The sequence below is a fragment of the Sarcophilus harrisii genome, chromosome 2 (genome assembly GCF_902635505.1).
Source record: "Sarcophilus harrisii chromosome 2, mSarHar1.11, whole genome shotgun sequence".
In the NCBI taxonomy this organism is placed as follows: domain Eukaryota; kingdom Metazoa; phylum Chordata; class Mammalia; order Dasyuromorphia; family Dasyuridae; genus Sarcophilus; species Sarcophilus harrisii.
In genome coordinates, this window is record NC_045427.1 from 170,471,074 (window position 1) to 170,492,798 (window position 21,725).

Consider the following 21,725-nt stretch of genomic DNA (forward strand, 5'->3'; position numbering starts at 1 on the left):
AGAATTCAGAGAGAAGAGCCAATGAAAATATCTGAGTCTGGAGAAAAATATATTGTTGAACTAACTACCTCAGTAGTTTTTGTCAAAGTCTTATGTGGATTATTGTTGTGGGATTCTGGGCTAATAACAATTCACATGCAAATTAAAATTTCATCCTGGATGTCATTTGTTTTCTTTGAAAATGAAGGGCAAACAACAATATATAAGTTATTGACTGATAGATGCAAAATAGATAAAAGTGAAAATACTGACAGATTATCATCATTTATTAGAGATCACCTATGGAAGATTACTGGAAAGATATGGATTAATATCAAACAAATTAGAGAACTAGAAAAGGTTATACTTTTCACAATTAAGGATAGAAGAGTTTGTGATCAAACAAGAACATCACGAGATAAAATGGATAATTTTTAACAAAGTTGTAAAGTTTTACAAAAACAAAATCAATGTAGTTAAAATTGGAAAAGAAACACTTAACTGGGGAAAAGACTAGCATTTCTTTAACAGTTCAAATGTCCACTGTTTAAAATATAGTAGTACCATTCACCATTAAATAAATGAGCAAAGGGTATGAAGACAGTACTCAAGGTAAGATCGAAGCTATCAATAATCATATTAAAAATGTTCCAAACCACTAATAAGAGAAAAGTATGCCCACCTTGTTAGTAAAGATGAAAAAAATAAAAAAGGAACATGATAATTTTTGAAGGGGATGTGGGAAAAGACACACACCACTACATTGTTGGAGGAGCTGTGAACTGGTATAGCCAATCTGGAAAGCAATTTGGAACTATATCCAAAAAGGCATTAAAATTGGGAATTAAATTTTATGCTGAATTTTAAAAATGTTTTCTCAAATAAGAGAGAGTTGGTTGTAGTAATGATGAAGTTCGATGCAGGGCAGAGAATTGTGGGAACCCCTTCCAGTTGGTGCAGATCCTTCATAAAAGAATCTACAAACCCAAAAAGTTAGACTGGCAAAGTTTATTGTTGGCTCTGAGAAGTCAGCCTTTGCTAGGAAGACTGACTTCTTCAGTGGCAAGGTCCAGACAGAGAAAGAGAGACAAAGTTCCTAGCAGAAAAATCTCCTACCAGAGAAATCTTGGCAGAAGGAAAAAGAGGGGTGTTAACACTGAGAAGGAGTCTCTTCACAGTGGGCGGGGGGTCCTTGCAGGCAGCTGTGCCAAGGAGAGATCCCTTGGCCTGGCATGATTCCTGCTTTTGGCCCTCTGCAAGGTCCTGTTAGGGAAATGGAGGCTGACATTGAGAAGAGAACGCATTCTTAGTGGGTAGGGGGTCCTAGCAAGCAGCTATGCCAAAAGAGAGAGGGGGGTTCCTTGACAAGGCGTGTCCTGCTTTGGCCCTCTGCAAAGAAATGAGCCCCAAAGTTGCTCTTTTAAAAGAGATTTGAGACTGAAATTTCAATTGAATGAGATTACTGTCCCCAAGTCTACATTTACTGAGAGTGGTCCTAAGCCAATCTTCAGCTCAATAGGGATCCATAGAAATCTAGATCTCCAGCTAAATGAGATTACTTAAATTTGAGCTTAGTAGGGATTGGTCCTGGACTCAACTAATCCCACCGAGGTAACAAAATGAAACCACCATCTTGATTCCCTGAGGCAGGCCTCTCCCAGTAGGGTTCAAGGAGTTTCTCCCCTTCAAGGAGTTCTCAAGCATTTACCCCAAAGTCAGGGCAGTTTCAGGGTTCCCCCTCATCAGTAACAATTAAGAAAATACTTTTTAAAATCAGAAAAATAGGGGCAATTAGTCAATTAGTAGATAGAGTACCAGCCCTGAAGTCAGGAAGATCCGAGTTCAAATTTGCCCTCAGACACTTAACACTTTCTGGCTGTGTGACCTTGAGCAAGTCATTTAACCTCAACTGCCTCAGCAAAAATAATAATAATAATAATAATCTGCAAAATAACATTTTAATGTTAGAATACTTGTTCTAGTACAAACTATTCATCACTTTGCATTTACTATATTATCTAATGAAAAGTTTTGTTTTCTTCAAATATTTTCTAATCAGTAAATTTTTAAAGCTTGTAATTTTTGCTCTTTATTTTTTATAAAGTGTTTTATGATTTTTTTATTATTAGCAAAAATTTGGTCTGAGAGGTTATTAACCTTTTTCTGAGCTAGGGAAGAATAATAATAATTACTCAGCTCAAGCTACACTTTAAAAGTATTATTTCATTTAATCCTCTAACAACTATGGGAGTACTATATAAGTACTATTATTGTCCATTCTATTTTACACAGATTAAATGAATCATCCAGAGCCACAAAGCTATTGTATCTGATGTCAGATATGAATTTGGGCCTTCCTGCTTCCAGGCCAACCACTCTATTCACTGTGGCACATAGTTGCCTACATGTTAGGACATATATAATTAATATTATAATTTGAGACAAATTTTAAGATATGGGGGGATATCAGTATATAGGGAGATATACTGATGGTATAGAAAAGTTTTCAGCATTTTGGAAAAAGCAAGTGAATACTGTGTATGCTGCTGGGATGATTGGGGGAAGGTAGGACTTCAGCCCTCTTTTTTGAGTTTAAAACAAAAATCTCTAAACAGAGCTGACTATAAAATGAGAAACTTCATTCCTTTAAACATATTTAACCACCTACCCAGAAACGGCCTTATACAGCAGGACTGAGGCAGTCAACAGGGTAAAATGTGGGAAGGAAATACAATAGGAAGGAAATTAAAAAATCTCAAGGATTTAAGAGAGAGTTTAGGAACTAAATGCTATGGTTAGCATCTGGTTTGTCTAAACCCAAGTCTCAAAGGGTTATGGGCATTAAGATTTCATTAATGGCTCACAACTTGGGCCTGAACCTTTCCAAGCAACCAGTCTGGGATCTTGACTAGAGGAATGTTACAAATAAAACTTTGAAACTTTAGTTTAATGGAATAAGTTGCTTACCATAATGCTTGCCCTTCTGTCTACATTTGGGATAGCTGACCTAACAACTTTGCAAAACAAAAGTGCCCCAATACACACTTGAATCACATGCTCTTCGTCCTATTACCAATCACATCTTGCTAAACAACTGTCTTGGAATTCTCCTGCTTGCCTTCTTTGCTCCTATTCACATCGTGCTGAAAAAAACTAGAAAAATCTGTGAATTGCTCTCACAGTCTATTGACTGGCTCACTACAATTTCAGGTCACATAATCTCAAGTGGGCCTTCACTGAAACAAGGCAATCCTTTTACACCTCTATAACTGACTGACAATCCTACTCACCATAGAGATGAGACAACTCTTGGGACTTAGCTAATTTTTTGTAATTCCATCTGCTTGTAGTTGGTGTACAATTACGATTATACTTTGCCCCTTTGACTAGGAAATGGATTAAAGTCTGCAAATTCTTTTGAGACACCTCACTACACCGGTTTATGACCCCAAACTTTTGGGGTCCCTTTCTCAACCTCAACAGAAGGAAGAAAGGAAGGGAGGAAGGAAAGAAGGGAGGAAAGGAGGTGGGGAATAAGGAAGGAAGGAAGGGATGGAGGAAGGAGGAGGGAGGTAAGAGCGGAGGGAGGAAGGAAGAGAGAGAAGAAAAGAAAGAAGGAAGAATAGATCACTTGTTAAGTACTTACTGTGCACCTGGCATTTCACTAAGTGCTTTGCAAATATTATCCATTTGATCCTCTCAACAATTCTGGAAATAGATGCTATTATTATCCTTCTCATTTTACAGTTGAGAAAAATGAGGCAGGAAGGAGTTAAGTGATTTACTTAGGTTTACCCAATTAATAGGGTGAGACAACATTTGAACTAGGGTTTTCTTGACTCAAGCTCCAACTCTGTGGGATTGGGCGTTTCTATTCCTTATAGAGAGGGGGAAAGAAACAGGGCAGATGCTGGATTGCTGTGCTTCAGGATCAGAGAATCAGATTATGAGAATAGAAAGACTCTCTTAGCTCATCTAACCTTTCTTCTAAATTTTCATTTAATTTTTTCAATTAACAAAAACTTATTTTTATTCTTCCCACTCCCCTAATTAGTAAAAAAAAAAAAAAAAAAAAGAAAGAAAAAAAGAAAAACAAAATCCGTGTTAATGAACATGTAAAACAAGGAACCACATTAATGCAGAAAAATGTCTCAGGAAGCAGGTGAAGAGATACAAATATGTACAAAATAAATATTTAATAGATACCAGGTAATTTTGAGGGTGTTGGAAGTGTCCTGAGGACCTGAGATCAGGAAAAGTGTGATGTAGAAGATGGTATTGGGCTGAGCTTTGAAGGAAACTTGAGATTCTAAGAGACAGATATGAATGGAAATATTGTTTCAGACAAGAGGGGCTTCCAATGCAAATGATTGGAAATAGGCAATTGAATTTTAAATGGATAAGCAGCAAAAATGAGCTTGGTGGTACATATCAGGAGTTCCTGCAAATGACAAGGTTTGAGGCTAGTGAATCACTTGAATAAAGGAACTTTTAGTTACAGCAGGGCTAAAGTCAATCAGGTGCCTGCACTAATTTATGGTGAGCCATCAGGAGCCAGGCCCATCAAGATAACAAAGAAGATAAGAAATAGCTCAAGTCAGAAAAAAGGAGATTAAAGTTTGCACCAGATTAGGCCTGAGAGGCTGCTTGTACATTTCTAGTCTGGATAAGATAGGAAGACTGCCCTAAAACAAAACAAACCCCCCAAAACACCAACCCTACTTTGGCTGAAAAGTAGTGTTACTGAAGGGAAGTGATGGTCAATAAAGCTGCCTGGAGAGAGAGAGATTAATTAGGAGACTATTACAATAGTCTATGTGAGTCCTGATGAGGATCTGAACTATTGTGATGACTATGGAAATAATAAGATGGGGCTGGATTCAAAAGAAGTTATAGAACAAAACACTGGCAACTGTGATTAGATATGGAGGGTGAGCAAGTAAGCAGCTGAAGATAATTCTGAGATGGCAGCTCTTGGTGACTGAAAGAATTGCCCTGTAACGAAGAAAGTTCCTTGCAATTGGGAAGTTCTAGCAAAAAGCTGGAAATGATGTAGATGCCCACCATGTTCAGAATGGCTGGGGGAGAAAAAAGGAGTGCATGTGAAATTAACAGTTGAATAACAGTTTAACATAAGAAACAATAAATATTTTAAGAAAACCAGGAAAAAAACTGCAATAATTGTTGAATAGATTGTTAGTTGTGATTTAGGTCAGTTTTTTCTTTTCCCATTGGAACCATACATATATCACAAGTATTCTGTTTTTCAGGACTCAGATCTGGTTACTGGGTATTATTTGACATTACTATCATTCATTTGTCTTATCTCCTTGTGACACAGCAAGTTACACAAGGACAGGAATAGGAACTATGCCTTACCCAAAGTATTCAATAATGTGTGTTAAGTGACACTGAATTACTTAAATGTGATTATTACCAAGATGTCCAGGTAAGTTTATTTTGAACAGAACTGAAATATTACAAATCAACTATTTATTGAGTAGCAACTGCCTTACAAGTAAAAGCATTATATTTTATAAATAAAAATAAAACTCTATTTCTACAAGGTGATTTTCTGAGATTCATTCTATATACTAATTATGTTAATTCTATTTAATATTTTTTATATTTCCCTTTGGACTGATGACCTGAAATATTTATTTATATCCCTCAAAACTTATGCTTTGTAGGTCTAAAAAGTATTCATTATCTTCTAACATACAGATCCTCTCAAATTATAAACTGTAATGAGTTCACTTCTTTGATTACATATGTTCTACATATCTTTTTACTTTCTTTAAAAAGAAACAAATGAGCTTGATCATCTTTAATATTTAAATAAACAACCAGAATAAAACAAGTTATAAAAATACTCAAATCTCCAAGGGTTATATTTAAAACTTTTATTTGAAAATTTTATATAGAAACACCAATTCTTAAAATCACATTTTTTTTTTTTTACAGGCATACACATAGCTTTCACACAATTAAAATTTTGTTAAGTTTCACCACATCTATATTCCTTATAAAAATTGACAACCATAAAATTACCTCCCCCCAAAATCCATTTACATCTGCTTCAATCACAATAGCAGGATGAAAAAATTCTGAGGAACAACTCTTCTCAAAACTTTTAGGCATGTATGTATCAGGCATTTACAATTTGCAAACATAAATCAAATAAAGCCCTACAGTCGGTAACAGTATCCAAAAAAAATGATGAAAGCTTTCTTTTGCATAACCTCCTATTACTTGGTTCTCATTCTCTACTTACATATGTTTGTGCTGTATAGATCTATGTCAAGATATGTGTTTCAGTTAGGGAAAAAAGTATTTATGAAGTACTTACTATATGTCAGTTACTAAATACTGGGGATACAAAGAAAGGCAAAAACATTCCCTGTTCTTAAGGAGCCAAGTCCTAATGGGAAAACATCATGCAAACAATTACATATTATATACAAATGTGTACATGTACTTATACACATATAAACACATACCCACATATGTGTGTGTGTGTATATAAATATGGTAAATTGGAGGTAATCTCGGAGGAAAGTGCTTGCATTAAGGGGACCAAGAAAGGCCTCACAGAAAGTGGGATTTTGATTGAGATTTGAATGAAACCAGGGAACCCAGGAGGTAGTGGTGAGGGAGAGAATTCTAGGTAGGGGGAAGAGCCAGTGAAAAGACACCAACTCAGGAAACAGTATCCTGTTCATAGACCTCTCCTACATGAAGAGTAGTAAAGAAGAAGAAAAATAGAAAGGTAGACAGAAGTTAGGTTATGAAGAGCTTTAAAAGCCAAAAATAAGATGTTATATGACTCGAGAGGATTTCAAGGAACACCAGAATTTACTGCATGGGTGGGTGGAGGTTAGAGCATATGACATTGTCAGAACTGATAATTTTCGTGGCTGAATGGATGATGGACTAATTGAGAAGAAAACTGAGTCAGGGAAACCAGTAAGATTTTTGCAAAGGTCTAGGTATAATGTGATAAGGGCTTACACCAGGTTGGCAGTGTCAGAGAGAAAGGAGCATATACAAAAGACATAGCAACAGACTGGATATGTGGTGGGATGGGTAAGAGAAAATGAGAAATCAAGGCTTAGAGCCTGGGTATGAAAGAATCGCACTACTCTTGAAAATAATAAGAAAATATGGAAGAGGGGAAGGTTTAAGAAGAATGATAATTTTTTTCTTCTCTCTACCATATGTTAACTCAAAACTGACTCTCTAGTTAACATAATTTCTTCTAAAACCTGATTTCCTGGTTCCTTTTGCCGTGCTTATATTTCCAAACTCTACAATCTTATTTCATGTAAATTAGCTCAATTCAAAAAAGAAAAATCATAAATATAGGATCCTAACTTTCAGGGAAATCAAAGTGAAACTGAACACAGAAATGTTTTAGTTTTCCCTTACATAAATAACTGCTGGAAAATATTTCTTAAATACCACACTCAACAAATTTTACATTTTAGTTGTAGAATAATGGTGATGATCAACCCTACAATAAATTTGGTCTTGCAAATATCCATTGGGGGAAAAAAAAACTAGCAAATTTTAGCACTTTGTAGCCACTTTGCCAGTCCAGATTTGTTATTTAAAATAAGAAGTAAGGTCCAAATCAAACTGGGATCATCACTCTTGTTCCTTCATTATGTTAAAAATTCCACATTATACTACAAATCTCTAAAAAAATTTGTTATAACTGAGAAAAGTTGAGAAGTACTTTAGTATATATTTTCCCCAAAAGCAATACTGACTCTAGATTTATGAATACTGTATAGACAAGAAAGAATCAATCTATCAAACTATCATAGAAGAAATGACTAAAAAACAACTACTCAGTTGGAGGTATGTTTATGCAATCTAATTTGTTTATTACATACATAATTTAAAAAATTTAAAACATAATTTAAAAACAAACTCTTTAAACAAACTAAGACTTCAATTTACAAGGTTAACCAGAGGAAGCATGATTTTACATTCCAAAAGAAAAAATTTTATTTTAATTGTAGCAAATAAGACAAATAGTTAATTATATTAACCTCAGTATTTGCTTTTACTTGTACACCTGTTACTATGCTCCCTAACAAGTATCAAAAACTAAAATTTTAATGAAATTTAAAAGCTACCGAGTACCGAGTAATTGTTAACTCAAGCCATACAATTTTCTTTTTGAAAAATATCAATAATAATTTCATACAAAGGTTGTAAATTACAGACGTTGTAAATGTGTAAAAACAGTCTATTTCAAAGAGATAGAGATAGGTACCATCTGCTATTTATTTAAATGGTCTATCAAAGTAAAAATTCACATAATAGCAATCATTTTTTAAATTCACATAACCATATTTGTTCACACCATGGCTGATTTCGCATAATGATCACAGCTCTCTTCCAGTACAGGAAAGTAGGTAAAAATAATTTCCCCTCATAAGTAGCACATCATTGCTTTGTTATGGTAAATCACTTGCCTGCTATCACAGCTGCACAATCTGTACCACCAGAGATCACTGCTTGAACATGAGAGGCTGACTGACATCACTTCAGTAAACATTGACAACTAATAATATATCTAATATTTTCATAAATGTTATCACTTTCTTTTCAATCTAAATTTCAAAGCCTTGTGATTTTGTTAAAAAAAAAAAAAACCTTTTATTTCTCACTATTTTTGAAAAAACAAAGGTAAATAAGAGAATCTTGGGGAAGTGGAATTTGCAGATCTGCATACTGAGGCCAACAGAATCAAGATCTCACTCAGGTTCTCTCCTAGAACTATTTTAGGTAAGAGAAACAGGAGATAAACTAATCAAAATTGTATAAGAATTGATCTATCTTTTTTACACAAAGATTCTTGAGAACTTACAATGTGAAGGTATATTAACTATTGAAAACTGTAATTTCTAATTTTGTGACATCAAATTCTAAGGCAAAAGTCTTCTCCAGATGAAACTCCAAGAAAGAAAGGAATTTATTTGTTAAATTGGTAATTACTTTCGGGAAATAGATGGACTTAAATTTTATAGTTATTAAGATGTCCAATTTGAGGAATATCACATTGGTCGGCAGCATCTTAAAAAGAAAAGATAACATTTAAAACAATTTAATTATGTACATTATCATCTGACCTTATGACTGCTCAGTTCTCTTCCCATTCTCAAATTCTATGATTCTGATTATAGCCCAAACCTTTTTAGTATTTTGTAAAAAGAATGCTGTTAAAGTTTATATTTATAGGGCAGTTATAATTATTTTTTTTAATTCAAAGTAAGGAAAAAATTATTTAAAATACCATTATTCATAAGTACAGCTACAGCTTCATAGGGTTTACTTTATCATCACTTCCATTCCAGGCAGGTGCTCTGCTACTCCTTACTTCTTCCTATCAATCGTTAGTCAGAGTCCTGATACACTAGGTTAATTCTGTCCAAGGATAATGATCATGTAGTGGAGCTCATTCCACATGATTAGTATACTTCTTTCTCTTCACACTTGTAAATCATTGTGAATGACTGTGAATCATTTGTTGCCATGGTTCAAACCTGATCTTCACCCATCAACCTTTCTTTCTTATTCCTAAGGCCCTCAATTTAAATCACATTCTCTAACATCCCAATATAAAATGTCCAAACCTTTGTGCACTCTGGAATACTGCTCTATAGCTAAGAAAACAAACAAAAATCCAATCCCAAACTCAAAAAAACTAAATGTCAACTTACATCTCTTCTTTCTTGCACTTAGAATTGGTTCCTTCCTAATAGTTTCCCCAGCTATCTTTCCTAACACTGGTTGCACTTTTACTCATACCTCTTGACTACCTGGTCACTGGGAGGGTGTTGGACTACTCCTTTGCTTCCCATTGCAATTCCAGGTTCTCCCTGTCACTAATCATTCATTAACTTCGCTTTGAAGTTCATTAAATCTATATTTATTATTCAAAATCCTTGTACCTGTTGTCTACAGATTTTACAGGACTTTTCCTCCTTCCCCAATGAATTCTGTGCTGACTCCCAGACTCTCTCTTCCCTCAATATTATAGGATTTAAGCATACATACAATACCCTAACCTCCCAATTCTTCAATTTACTCACTTCTCATGACTTCCACCAATAGCTACCCAAAGAGATTATCATTGCTGTCATTCACAAATATTCCACATCCATGTTTGTGATCTCTGAAATTCTTGATCAGTCGATTGTCATTCTACCTCTCTCTCTGCCTTGCAAATCTTATGCCCTATTCTGTCTTTAATATGACCATCAATCCCTCCATCCACAGTGTCTTTCCAGAACATGACTCATGATGGCTATATCCTTTCTTTACTCATCTTGAGCTTTGGTGAACTGATTCAACTTTACACTAAAATTTTCTTTCTATAGTGCTTTGTCCCTTTATCTCAAATCTGGTCCTCAGCCTTGGATTGTTCCTACTATCTGGGGCCTTCATTCCTACCTAGGAGTTACTCAACAAAGATGGGAAAAACATGAGATTGTGCTAACTGGGTCAACTACAAGTTTATGTTACACCATTTCAAATGGGCCCTCACTATAGTAAGGAAATCCTTTTCTATCTCCTTATCTGATTCCCTATGGCTCTCACCAAAGTGCTTTTTTTTTTTTTTTTAAACCTTTTAATATCTCCTCCCAAAGCTCCCTCTCACCCCACCCTATCAACTAAGAACCTTTTCTCATATTTCACTTAAAATTGAGAGCTCAATTCCCAGAGAACTACTCCTTCTCCCTTATCTCACATCACTAAGATGCCTTCTGCCACCAATTCCTCCTTCACCCACTTGACATGAAAAGGTGGTTCTTCCAGTCAATCAAAACCTTCCATTCATAGACTGCCTCTTCTATCATCCCTACCCTTACTTTAATTGCTCCCTCCTTACTAGTTGCTTCCTTACTCCCTACAAACATGCTCATTTCTCCTCCATCCTCAAAAAAACCTTCATTATTCTGCCCATCCCCACTATCTATTATCCTACACACCTCTTCTTTCTTATAGCTAAACTCCAAAACAGGGACATTTCCAACAGAAACTCTTGACTTCTGGCTCTTTATTTAGTATTCTCTCTCAAATTACTTATGATCTCTTAACATATTGAATTATCTTTTCTCAATCTTCATCCCTTGTTTATAACAAGCATTTATTAAAAACTTAAAAGACCAGGCCTGTGCTAAGCACTTTACAAATACTATCTCATAATATTTACAAATGTTATGCCATTCTCACAAAAAACATTGGGAGGTAAGTTCTATTATCTTCATTTTCGAGTTGAGGAGACCAAGGCCATCGTGTTTAAATTACTTAGCCTAAGCTACACAACTATTAATTATCTGAGGCTGGATTTGACCTCAGGTCTTTGTGACTGAGGTAAGAGTTCTATCTACTGTGTCATCTTTGACACTATTGAGCCCTTTCTTATTAATATTATCTTCCCTCTAGGTTTTCATGGTACTATTCTCTTGTTTTTCTTCCTACATATGTGTTTCTTCTTTGTCACTGGATTTTTAATTATGTCATGCCTACTGTCAAGGTCTCCTAAAGCTTTTACTGGACCTTCATTTCTTCTGATGAGATTTGCTGATTTTTTCAGCCCCCAAGATGTCTACAATCACTTCTATGTGGATGACTCTCAGATCTATCTTTCTAAGCCTAATTTTTCTATTGATCTCGTTTTGAATCTCCAGATGTTTATTGGACATCTTCATGTTCAAAACAGAATTCATTATCTTTCTCCTAAAACTTTCCCTTTACAATCTAGATGTTATCCTTGACTCCTTATTGTCTCTGTTCCTATATCAAATCAGGTATAAAGTCCCATTTTGCATTTCTTTATATCTCTGAGCATTTGGCACCATACCTGCCATGTGGCAAGTGTTTAATAAATTTCTATTGACTGATAGTATGTCTTGTTTCTTAGTCAACATCTCCAGCTACTAAAAGAAACAGCAAATCAATGATTAGCAGAGAAGCTTTGCAGTGACTACATGTCACATCCCATTATTAGGTTAAGAGAAATAGCATGAGACATTGGAAAGGGGCCTGAATTTTGAGTCAGAGGGTCTGGGTATTCTAAGTAAACTTGGGTAAATCCTTTAACTTCTCTAAGGTCTTACTTTATGGATTTTTAAATAATGCTTTGTGCTACTTAGCTGCTAAGGTACCTTTCCATATTATTTTCATTAAAAACATTTTTATATGAGAAACCAGTTTCTAAACTCTGGCCAATCATTGGATGGCTTATGCATACCAATATTTTGCACAAGAATGACATACAAGAAACAGCAGATGAATGTGAACCTATCTTTTGGAAGCAGTATGAGTCAGCCAATAATATTTTTATTTGTTTTCTAATCTCTAGAATTCCAATTTCTTTACAAAGCACTAAGAAGTGTGGCTGAAATGAGTTGCCTTTCAACTAATTTATCAAGTTCAGTAAACTGTCTCACATCTTTGATACAAATTCTAACAGAAATATCTGGCGTTTCCAACCCCAGATTCTCTTGATTTTCTCTAGGTGGTTCACTCTTTTTTGGTAGCTTCTGACATTTCTGTTCTATATGTTCATGTTTGATATTCTACTTCATTGTCTCAGTACTTCTCTACACACTGCATCATCATTTCTCATCTATTTTTGGATTTTATCATGTTTCCTGAATTCCTTCAGCGTCCTGCTGAAAATAAATATAATAAAGGATTATATTAGCCTTGAAACTTATACCTCTTCAACAGTCAAAACCCCTGGGCTCCTCCCTTCCTCTGATTGAAGAGGAAGAAGGATGGACAATAGAGAGTTCCTGCTATATCCTTCATTTAAAAAGGTGGCCAGGACAACTCTTATAATTTTCTACCTTGCTACAATGTTTTAGACTTCACCATGCCATTGCGGCCCTTCAAACTCTTCAATCTCATTCACTTTCTTGTTACATGTTATTTTTCTTCCTTTGACTGTGAGCGCTAAGAGAAGACCTTTTGTTTATTTTTTGTTATCTTCTGCAATTAGCACAGTGCTGGCATATAGTAGATCATTAACAAATGTTTAATGACTGACTCCTAATTTTGACCTCAGCCTAATAGTTAACACTTTTGTTTTATCACCATGCTTAGCTGTCTCATCTAGGAACCTTTCCCTACCTAAGCTGGATGCTGATAAGGCCGACATGCAATGAAAGGACATTAATTTTCTGCAAAGCACAGAAGTACAGAAAATCAAATTATCATCAATTCACATCCTTGATGAAAACTTGAATCTACATAAACAGAATATGTCTTATGTGGGCAACTTCTGGAGGCAACTGATAAAAAACTGCACTCTGTATGACATGCTAATATCCTGATCTGAAGAGTCTCAGTTGCTCTTACAGTAAACAAAATGAATTATTTGTATTCTCACAGACGCATCAGATTTTTGGACAGGCAGAATAGTTTCCAAGGAGATCATGTTCATTATCAATACAAATAAGGTAGGCTTTCTCCTAAGCTATTCTTCAGGATAAGCTACCTGATATACCTGCCCATACAGTCACTGGAACAGGCCTGATAATATTTCTTTTTTTTTTTTTTTTTTTAATTTTAATAGCTTTTTATTTATTTTTTAAATAGCCTTTTATTTACAGGATTTATACATGGGTAACTTTACAGCATTAACAATTGCCAAACCTCTTGTTCCAATTTTTCACCTCTTACCCCCCCCCACCCCCTCCCCTAAATGGCAGGATGACCAGTAGATGTTAAATATATTAAAATATAACTTAGATACACAATAAGTCTGATAATATTTCTTACAACAAAGAGCAAGATGTCAAAAGTCCCATGAGAATACCACTACTATAATCATCACTTACCAGTTAATTCCTCTCCTGAGTCAGTTTCCAATCCAAAAAATCTTTCAACAAATACAGGAAACAAACTTAGCACTACCATCAAAATAACTGTCTCCAAAATTATTAATGAGCTTTTGGTTGCTAAATCCAATGGTCTTTTCTCAATTCTCATTCTCTTTGACCTATCTGCAGTCTTTGACACTGTTGATGTGTGTGTCTCCTCAGCTGATAATCTCTTGTTTCTAGAGGGTTTTGGGTCATCATTATTTCCTGATTCTCTTCCTGTGAAAATGACCATTGCTTTTTCTACTTTGCTGGAACCTCCTTTACATTAAGTCTTCTAATCATTCCCTCCCTCCACTATGTCACTTGATGATCTCATTAGCTCCCATGGATTTAATTATCACCTCTAGATGCCCATTAGGTAGCTTAAACTCATTATGTCTAAGACAGAACTCATCATTTTGTCCCCTAAACTCTTTCTCCTTCTCCCTCCTCTATCACTGTAGAGGACACATGCTCCTAGATCCCAGGGTTGCAATCCAGGGGCTATCGTGGATTCTGATCTCTCATGACTACCCCGATATTCAAATTGTTGTCAAGGCCTGTCAATTTACCCCTTTGCAACATCTCTCCAAAATTCCCCTCTTTTTTCCAATGACAGGGCCATTGCTCTAATGCAAACCCTTATCATTGCATGTCTGGATTACTGCAGTAGTCTACTGGTAAAGGAAGATGCTATCTGTCTCCAGAGAAAGAATGGATAACACATACACATACACACATATACATATATGTGTATCGAATGGTGGCCTTCTTTAGCTGGGATGGGGAAGGGAGGAGATGGTTCAGAACTTAAAATGTAGCACAAAATAAAATGAAGTTAAAAAAAAATAACTCCTAGATCTGCCCATCTTAAGTCTCTCCTCACCTCAAGTCATTAAAGTGATTTTCCTAAAGTTCAGATACAGTTCCCCTACAACTATAGAAATATCTTCTTCCCTCCAACAATGAATACAAAATACTCTTGTAATTAAAGCCTTTCATAATGTCCTCCACTCCTACTTGCTCAGTGGTCTTATCTCTTACTCTCTAATGTGATTCTTCAGTTTAGTGACACTGGCTTCCCTGTTGGTCCACAAAGAAGACAGTCCTTATCTCTCGACCCAGGCATTTTCTCAGACTATCTCCCACATCTAAAACACTCCCCTCCTTGGTTCCTACTGCTTATCTCCCTGCTCCTACTATTAATCTCTCTGGTTTTTTCTAAGCCCCAACTAAAATCCCACCTTCTAAAAGACACCTTCCTCAACCCTTCTTAATTCTATTTTCTCTTCTATATTTCTATAATTCTATAATTCTAACCCTTCTATAATTCTAATTTCTCTTTTCTCTATTAATTATCTCCTATTTATCCTGTACATAGCTTGCTTTGGATGTATTTGTTACATATTGTTTCTAGATGGCAAGTTCTTTTAGGTTACACATTGTCTTTTGCCTCTTTTTGAATCTCCATTACTTAGCAGTGCCTGGTACATAGACTAATAATAAATGTTAAACAATTGATTGACCCTACTCCATTACAAACCCCATAACTTTATGCAACTAATGGTGCCAGAAAACCCACTCTTCAATGGAAATGCAATACTTACCTTTCTAACCTCAAATATTAATCTATGGTAGACATTTGTTCATAAATATCTTTTATGGAGTGAACTGAAGTACTCTTTGATGAGAATTCTCACTCTGCCACAATTGTGCTACTAAATGCCTTCTCACTGATTTCTGACTTCTTAGAAGCAGTGAAGCTATACAGAGGCATTGCTAATATTTTACCTAAATTAATAAACAAGCATTTACTAAATAACTACTATGTGCCAGACATTAAGCACTGGGACACAAAAATAAAAATAAGATACTGTATAAAATCATTGTAGAGTTATATTTTGATAGCTCATTGGGGTTCAAAGTTGTGAAATTGGTTCCAAGTTTTATAAGCTTTGAAGAGTTCACCTGTAACACCAAGTGAAAATCCCATTTAAGAAACCTCCATTAGTATTTCTGCTTGTATAATTCCAGTTTTGCTTTCTCTGATATAACCATACACAAAAACTCACATCTCCACTAAATAAATAGTTATTACTTAAATATATATAACCTTTAGCTTACAAGGAAATATTTTTAATATATTCCTTCAGAAACTCATCCTATTAATTAGTTTTGCCCCCAAGGTCACTGAGGCAGCCTTTTTAGTATTGGGCTTGGAGAAAGAGAACCTGTGTTGAAATTCTGGCTTTGCCCCACTTATTATCTTTGACCAAGTTAATCTTCTTTGTTGGACTCCTATCTCTTCATCTATAAAATTAGAGACTTGGATTAAATGATTTCTGAGGTCCCTTCCATATTTAGACTTAATATAAGCTTACATGCCAGTAGATAATTCTATATGCAAGCCCATAATTAATCAAAGGGTCAAAAAAGGCCTAAAACTATAATCATTCAAAATCAGGGAGCAGAAAAAATTACTTTGTCACTCTCCCAATATTATCCCTAATACAACCTATTAAAGACTATAAAATAAGCACAATGGACAATTAGCCCTAATTGCCTCTGGTCACAGATGTGGTACTACACATAGTTTTTACTTATAGTCTCAAAAAACAATTCTCACTCCCACTAACCACCCCCAAAATTGTTCTGATATACTGGAGTGTAGAAGTAAAATATTCTTAGCTATATGTGAATTAGAAGAAATGAGATAAAACAGATGAATTTGATTTCATTCAAATGAATATAGTCTCATTGATTTGGAAGTGTCCTTCAAAATCCATACTGAAACTCATTCATAATTGCCTCTTTTATACACCTCTTAGGCATGTTCTCTCTCTTTCTTTTGGAGGCAAGTGGGATTAAGTGACTTGCCCAGAGTCACAAGCAAGGAAGTGTTAAATGTCTGAGGTCACATTTGAATTCAGGTCCTCCTGATTTCAGGACTTGTGCTATAGCCATTGAGCCATCTAGCACCCTCTCTTGTCCAGATCCTCAAAAAAGATTTTGAGAAAAAAAATTCAATAAAACTCTGCTCAATAAAATTTGGAACTGTTCCCAAAAGGCTATAAAACTGGGCATGTCCTTTGATCCCGCAGTGTCTCTACTGGGTCTTTTATCCATTACATAACTCTATCTCAAAGAGATCATAAAAAAAGGAAAAAGAACCAAAATGTGCAAAAATGTAGCAGCTCTTTTTGTAGTAACAAATAATTGGATATTGAGTGGATACTCATCAATTGGAGAATGGCTAAATAAATTATGGTATATGAAATATTATTGTTCTACAAGAAATGATGAGCAGACTAAATTCAGAAAAGTCTGGAAAGAAGTTACATGAATTGATGCTGAGTGAGGTGAGCAGAATTAAGAGAACATTGTACACAATTAACAGCAAATTTTCACCTTTTTGTTTTTTTTTTTTCCCTCATTTTTTCTTCCTTTTTGTCTGATTTTTCTTGTACAATATGACAAATTTGAAAATATTTTAAAGGATTGTACACATATAATCTATAATAGACTGTCTTGAGGAGGAGGAGGAAGGTAAGAGAAAAAATATTTTGATCACAAAATTTTACAAAATGAATGTTGAAAACTATCTCTATCTGTATTTAGAAGAATAAAATACTATTGACAAAAACACCAGTGGGTTAAAAAAAATCAAATTTTAATAAACTGTTAGGTTTTTTTTTTGTTTTTGAAGATTTAATTGCCTGATGTATACTCCTTATATTATACTGTAATAAAGTCACATGACCTCCAGATTCTCACATAAAAAAATTCTGCTCATCAGAAAACAAAACATTTAAGAAGAAAAACTGGGGGGGGGGGGGGGGAGAGAAGCATTTGAAATATATAGTTGTTAATATCCAAAATCCATAAAGAATTTATACAAAACTATAAGAATGAGCTATTCCTTAACAGGTAAATGGGCAAATGTTAAATGTTAAATATTTAAGGTCAAGTACTTCTCAGAAGAAACAACAAAAATTCATATAAAAAGGATTTTCCCTCTAATAGTGAGGTAAATGCCTTTTGCTTTTGATGTTGTTGCTGTTTTAGCTGCTACAGCTACTGCTGCTGCTACTACCAGCAAAGATAACATGAACAGTAACAGACAACAAAATTAAATATTGAAGTTATGGAAAAACAGGGATACAAGTAGAATAATGAATTACTCCAATTTCAATTTTTTTGAGAAAACACCATGAAATTATTCAAGAAAAACCACAGAAATGTTCATATCCTTTGCCCTTACAATTTATCTTCTACTATTAACTCTAAAGATAGAATTAAAAAAAAAAAAAAAACGCTATTCATAGAAACATATCCTAGCAGCACCATTTGTAAAATCACACATATCTCCCAAACTAAAAGGTGACCAAAAATTAGGGAATTATCAAACAAATTATGATCTATGAATGTAAGAGATCACATAATCATCAGATTAAGACCGGACATGAACTGAGAGTTATCCAGTCCACTACCTTCACTTTGTACGTAAAGACACGAAGGCCCAATTTGCCTGCAGTTAGAAAGGGAATAGATGAATGATTTAGGCTTACTGATTCCAAACACATTAATTTTTGCACAGTAGTAATTTATTTACTACTTCTCGGTATTACCACTGAAGTATTATACTACTTCTCTGTAATACCACTGTACCATAAAAAATGACAAATACATAGAAACATAGAAGTACTTATGTGAAATGATATTGAATGAAGAAAAAATAAATAACATTTGTGTATATATTGCCTTTTGAAGTTTAGAAGATGCTTCATAGTTTATTTCATTTGGCTCTTATTTTATTAAAGTTATTATTATTTTTAAAAGTCACAATAACACTTAACTATAACTACAAATATTCATGATAAAAGCAATAAATCTTTAAAAATTACATATAAAAGTTCAAAAGGAATCACTGCAACAAATAAGTGGATTTTGTTATAAATGTGGGAAGCTAACAAACACCTCAAAAAGAAATCAAATGGAATTGTAGGGTTACAGATACAATAGTTTACAATCACTTTCTTGTTCTTTTCTTGCTTCTTGCCCTATACAATGAATTGGTCAATTAACTTTTAAAACAACTTTAAAAAACTGAAAATTAAGATATTGCATAGGGTTTTGATTTCACATAAGAGATATAACTCCTATTCCTGAGTCATTGTCCGAGATCTCAGATGTAGGGCTGAAAGGGACATTAGAGGCAATTTATTCTAATTCCTTCTTAATTAAATTTTAATTCCTTCCTTCTCTAGATGGGGGAATTGAGACCCAAAGTGAGTAAATGATTTGTCCGCTGGCCACATAATTAGTAAATATTTAAGGTAGTATGTTAGCCAAGTCTTTTATCCATTACATGTTTCTCAGATACTTGTTCTCTTGTCCTACCACCTCTTATGCCTTGCCAAATCTCACCCTGAATTACTCCATTCCTCCTATTCATTTGCTGCTCCTCTATCAATTTTGCTGGATCATTATACCTATTCTGAACTTTCTCAATAGGTACATAAATTTCATGGCTATCCTGGATTTCTTCTCTTCATTTCACAGATCTCCAAAGAGCTCATACACATATTTCACTACGACCATGAACTTGAAAAATTTAGACTTATATTTTCACATACTTTTGAAATCGAGTCTTCTCTTTTTAACTGAATTAAAAAAATATTCTAATAATTCAGCTTTACTGGATTATCAAAGGTATATATAACACAAAACCAATATTTAGCCTGTATGTATACTGGTAACTTCATTAGCTCCTATGCATGTTATCTCTTTGCAAATGATAATTATATATAGATACATAGCACCATTTTTTCAAATGCCTATATATCACAAAGACTACAAATATTGTTACTATAGGCTTAAGAGCTCAGATAGAATGTTGGGAGAAGATGCAGTTGAGAAATGACCATCTAGGGAGTCAGAAGGTATGTATGCTTATCTTTTCTTCTTCAAGATCTAAAGTCCACTGAGAAAATTACTTAAGGTGAATCATCTCTCTGTAAGAAGAGAAGGGAGTGCTTATCTATCATTCACAAGGATTGAATATCTATATGATAAAGAGAGGAAGTATCTTAAAAATATTTTTACAAAGATCCTGTGAGGATCTAACAGTACAATGCATTTGGGAAAGATTATATCCTGTGTTTATTGAAGAAAAAACAGAAAGAAAGCACTAATCCTTAAAAAAAAAAAAAAAAAAAAAAAATCCTTTAATCATTATCCAGCGTAAGATGAATGATTTGAGAATGGATTTCTAGAGAACTGGAGTCAACTACTGTTATTTTGAGAGTTTGAGGCTACTGGTGAGTACATTGGTCAAAGGCAAAAAATACTGTAAACTACTAGGGAATGTCAAACCCCAGATACCTATATACATGCTATATGGAGGGGCTTCATACAGGGCTTTCCTTCTTCTCCTGTTATATACATACATATGTACACACACACACACACACTTTTTTATTTTTCTAATGCACTGGTCTGACCATGATACTCTGTTATTCAATCAATTATAGTACATCCCTATAGGATCAAATATAAACTCTTCCCAACCTTACTCAATCTATATTTCTAGCCACATTACACATTACTTTCCTTCATGTATTCTACATTACAAACATATTTATATTCTTGCCATTTCTTGAATATGAAACGCTACCTTTCTATTCTATGCCTTTGCAATAGATATCACCCATACCCAGAGCAAACTTATTAATTTATTAAGCACTTACTGTGTGGCAATCACTATGCTAAGTAGGGGAAAAAAATAAAATCATGGGCAGTCATTGGCCTCAAACAACTGACATTATTTTCCCTTTGAAAAATAAACATGATAGGATAGTTTAGTAATTTTATTAGATTTTAACCTAAATTGTGGGCAGGGATTGAAATAAGATTTCTTGAATTCCAATTTGATTTACATCGATACCTATGAAAAAAATGCAATTTTGTTTTCTATTTCTTCTTCCCAATACCCATTATAGTTTTAAATAATAGATGACAAGGATTCTAATTAGATAACTAATAACGAGAAATAACAAAAAATGTACTTTAAAATAATATATTTAAACCTAAAGTCACTCTATGTTAAATCTATTAAAAAAAACTTCACACAGATGCATAAATTGTTCCACAATGAAATTGCATTATAATGAATACAGCTCAAAGTAACATCAAAACATCTGTCTTTCACTTTTAAATCACTAATAAGATTAATTATCATGATCTATGAATGCCTTCTAATATATAAATTTAAGAGTCTACATATTATCATAGAAAATATATTGGATTCAGCTTCTAAAGGCATGGATTCAAATCCTACCTCTATTGACTATTTAAAATTAACTTCCTGCAAGTTCATTTACTTAATGTATAAAAGGAAGAGGTTGGCTTAGGAGATATATAAGAACCTTTCAGCTCTGGAAACTGGAAGCTTCAAGTTCCAGTTTTCAAGAACATGAGCATAATAAGGTTGTCAAAATAATTGGTTACAGTTACTTCTTTTCCCCTTCTAGAATCAAAGGATTATGCTTTGATTTTTCTCACCTAAACATAATTACTCATGTTTCCTCTTTCTTTCCAATTAATCTATAGTTTTAAGTGTTCCCTTTCAAAAGTGCTAAGCGTATGGTGATTTTCCGTTATGCTGAATGGCTATTACACAGAAAAATACTGATGAAAACAGTAATACTGAATTCATTGCAGAGGATAACAACAAAAATTTTAAAAACTATATCACTAACTCCAACACAGGCTTAGAATTATATTCAAATAAAAGGATTTAACTCATATTCCTAGAAATTCTAAATAAAAAAAAATAACTAAAATTCATTTGAATCA

At 34.1% G+C, this 21,725-nt stretch overlaps 1 protein-coding gene across 6 annotated transcripts in view; it reads right to left on the reverse strand.

The window, feature by feature from the left end:
* Nucleotides 1-21,725, reverse strand: part of MCPH1 (microcephalin 1) — a 336,480-nt gene that overhangs the window by 262,382 nt on the left and 52,373 nt on the right. The window lies entirely within an intron of this gene.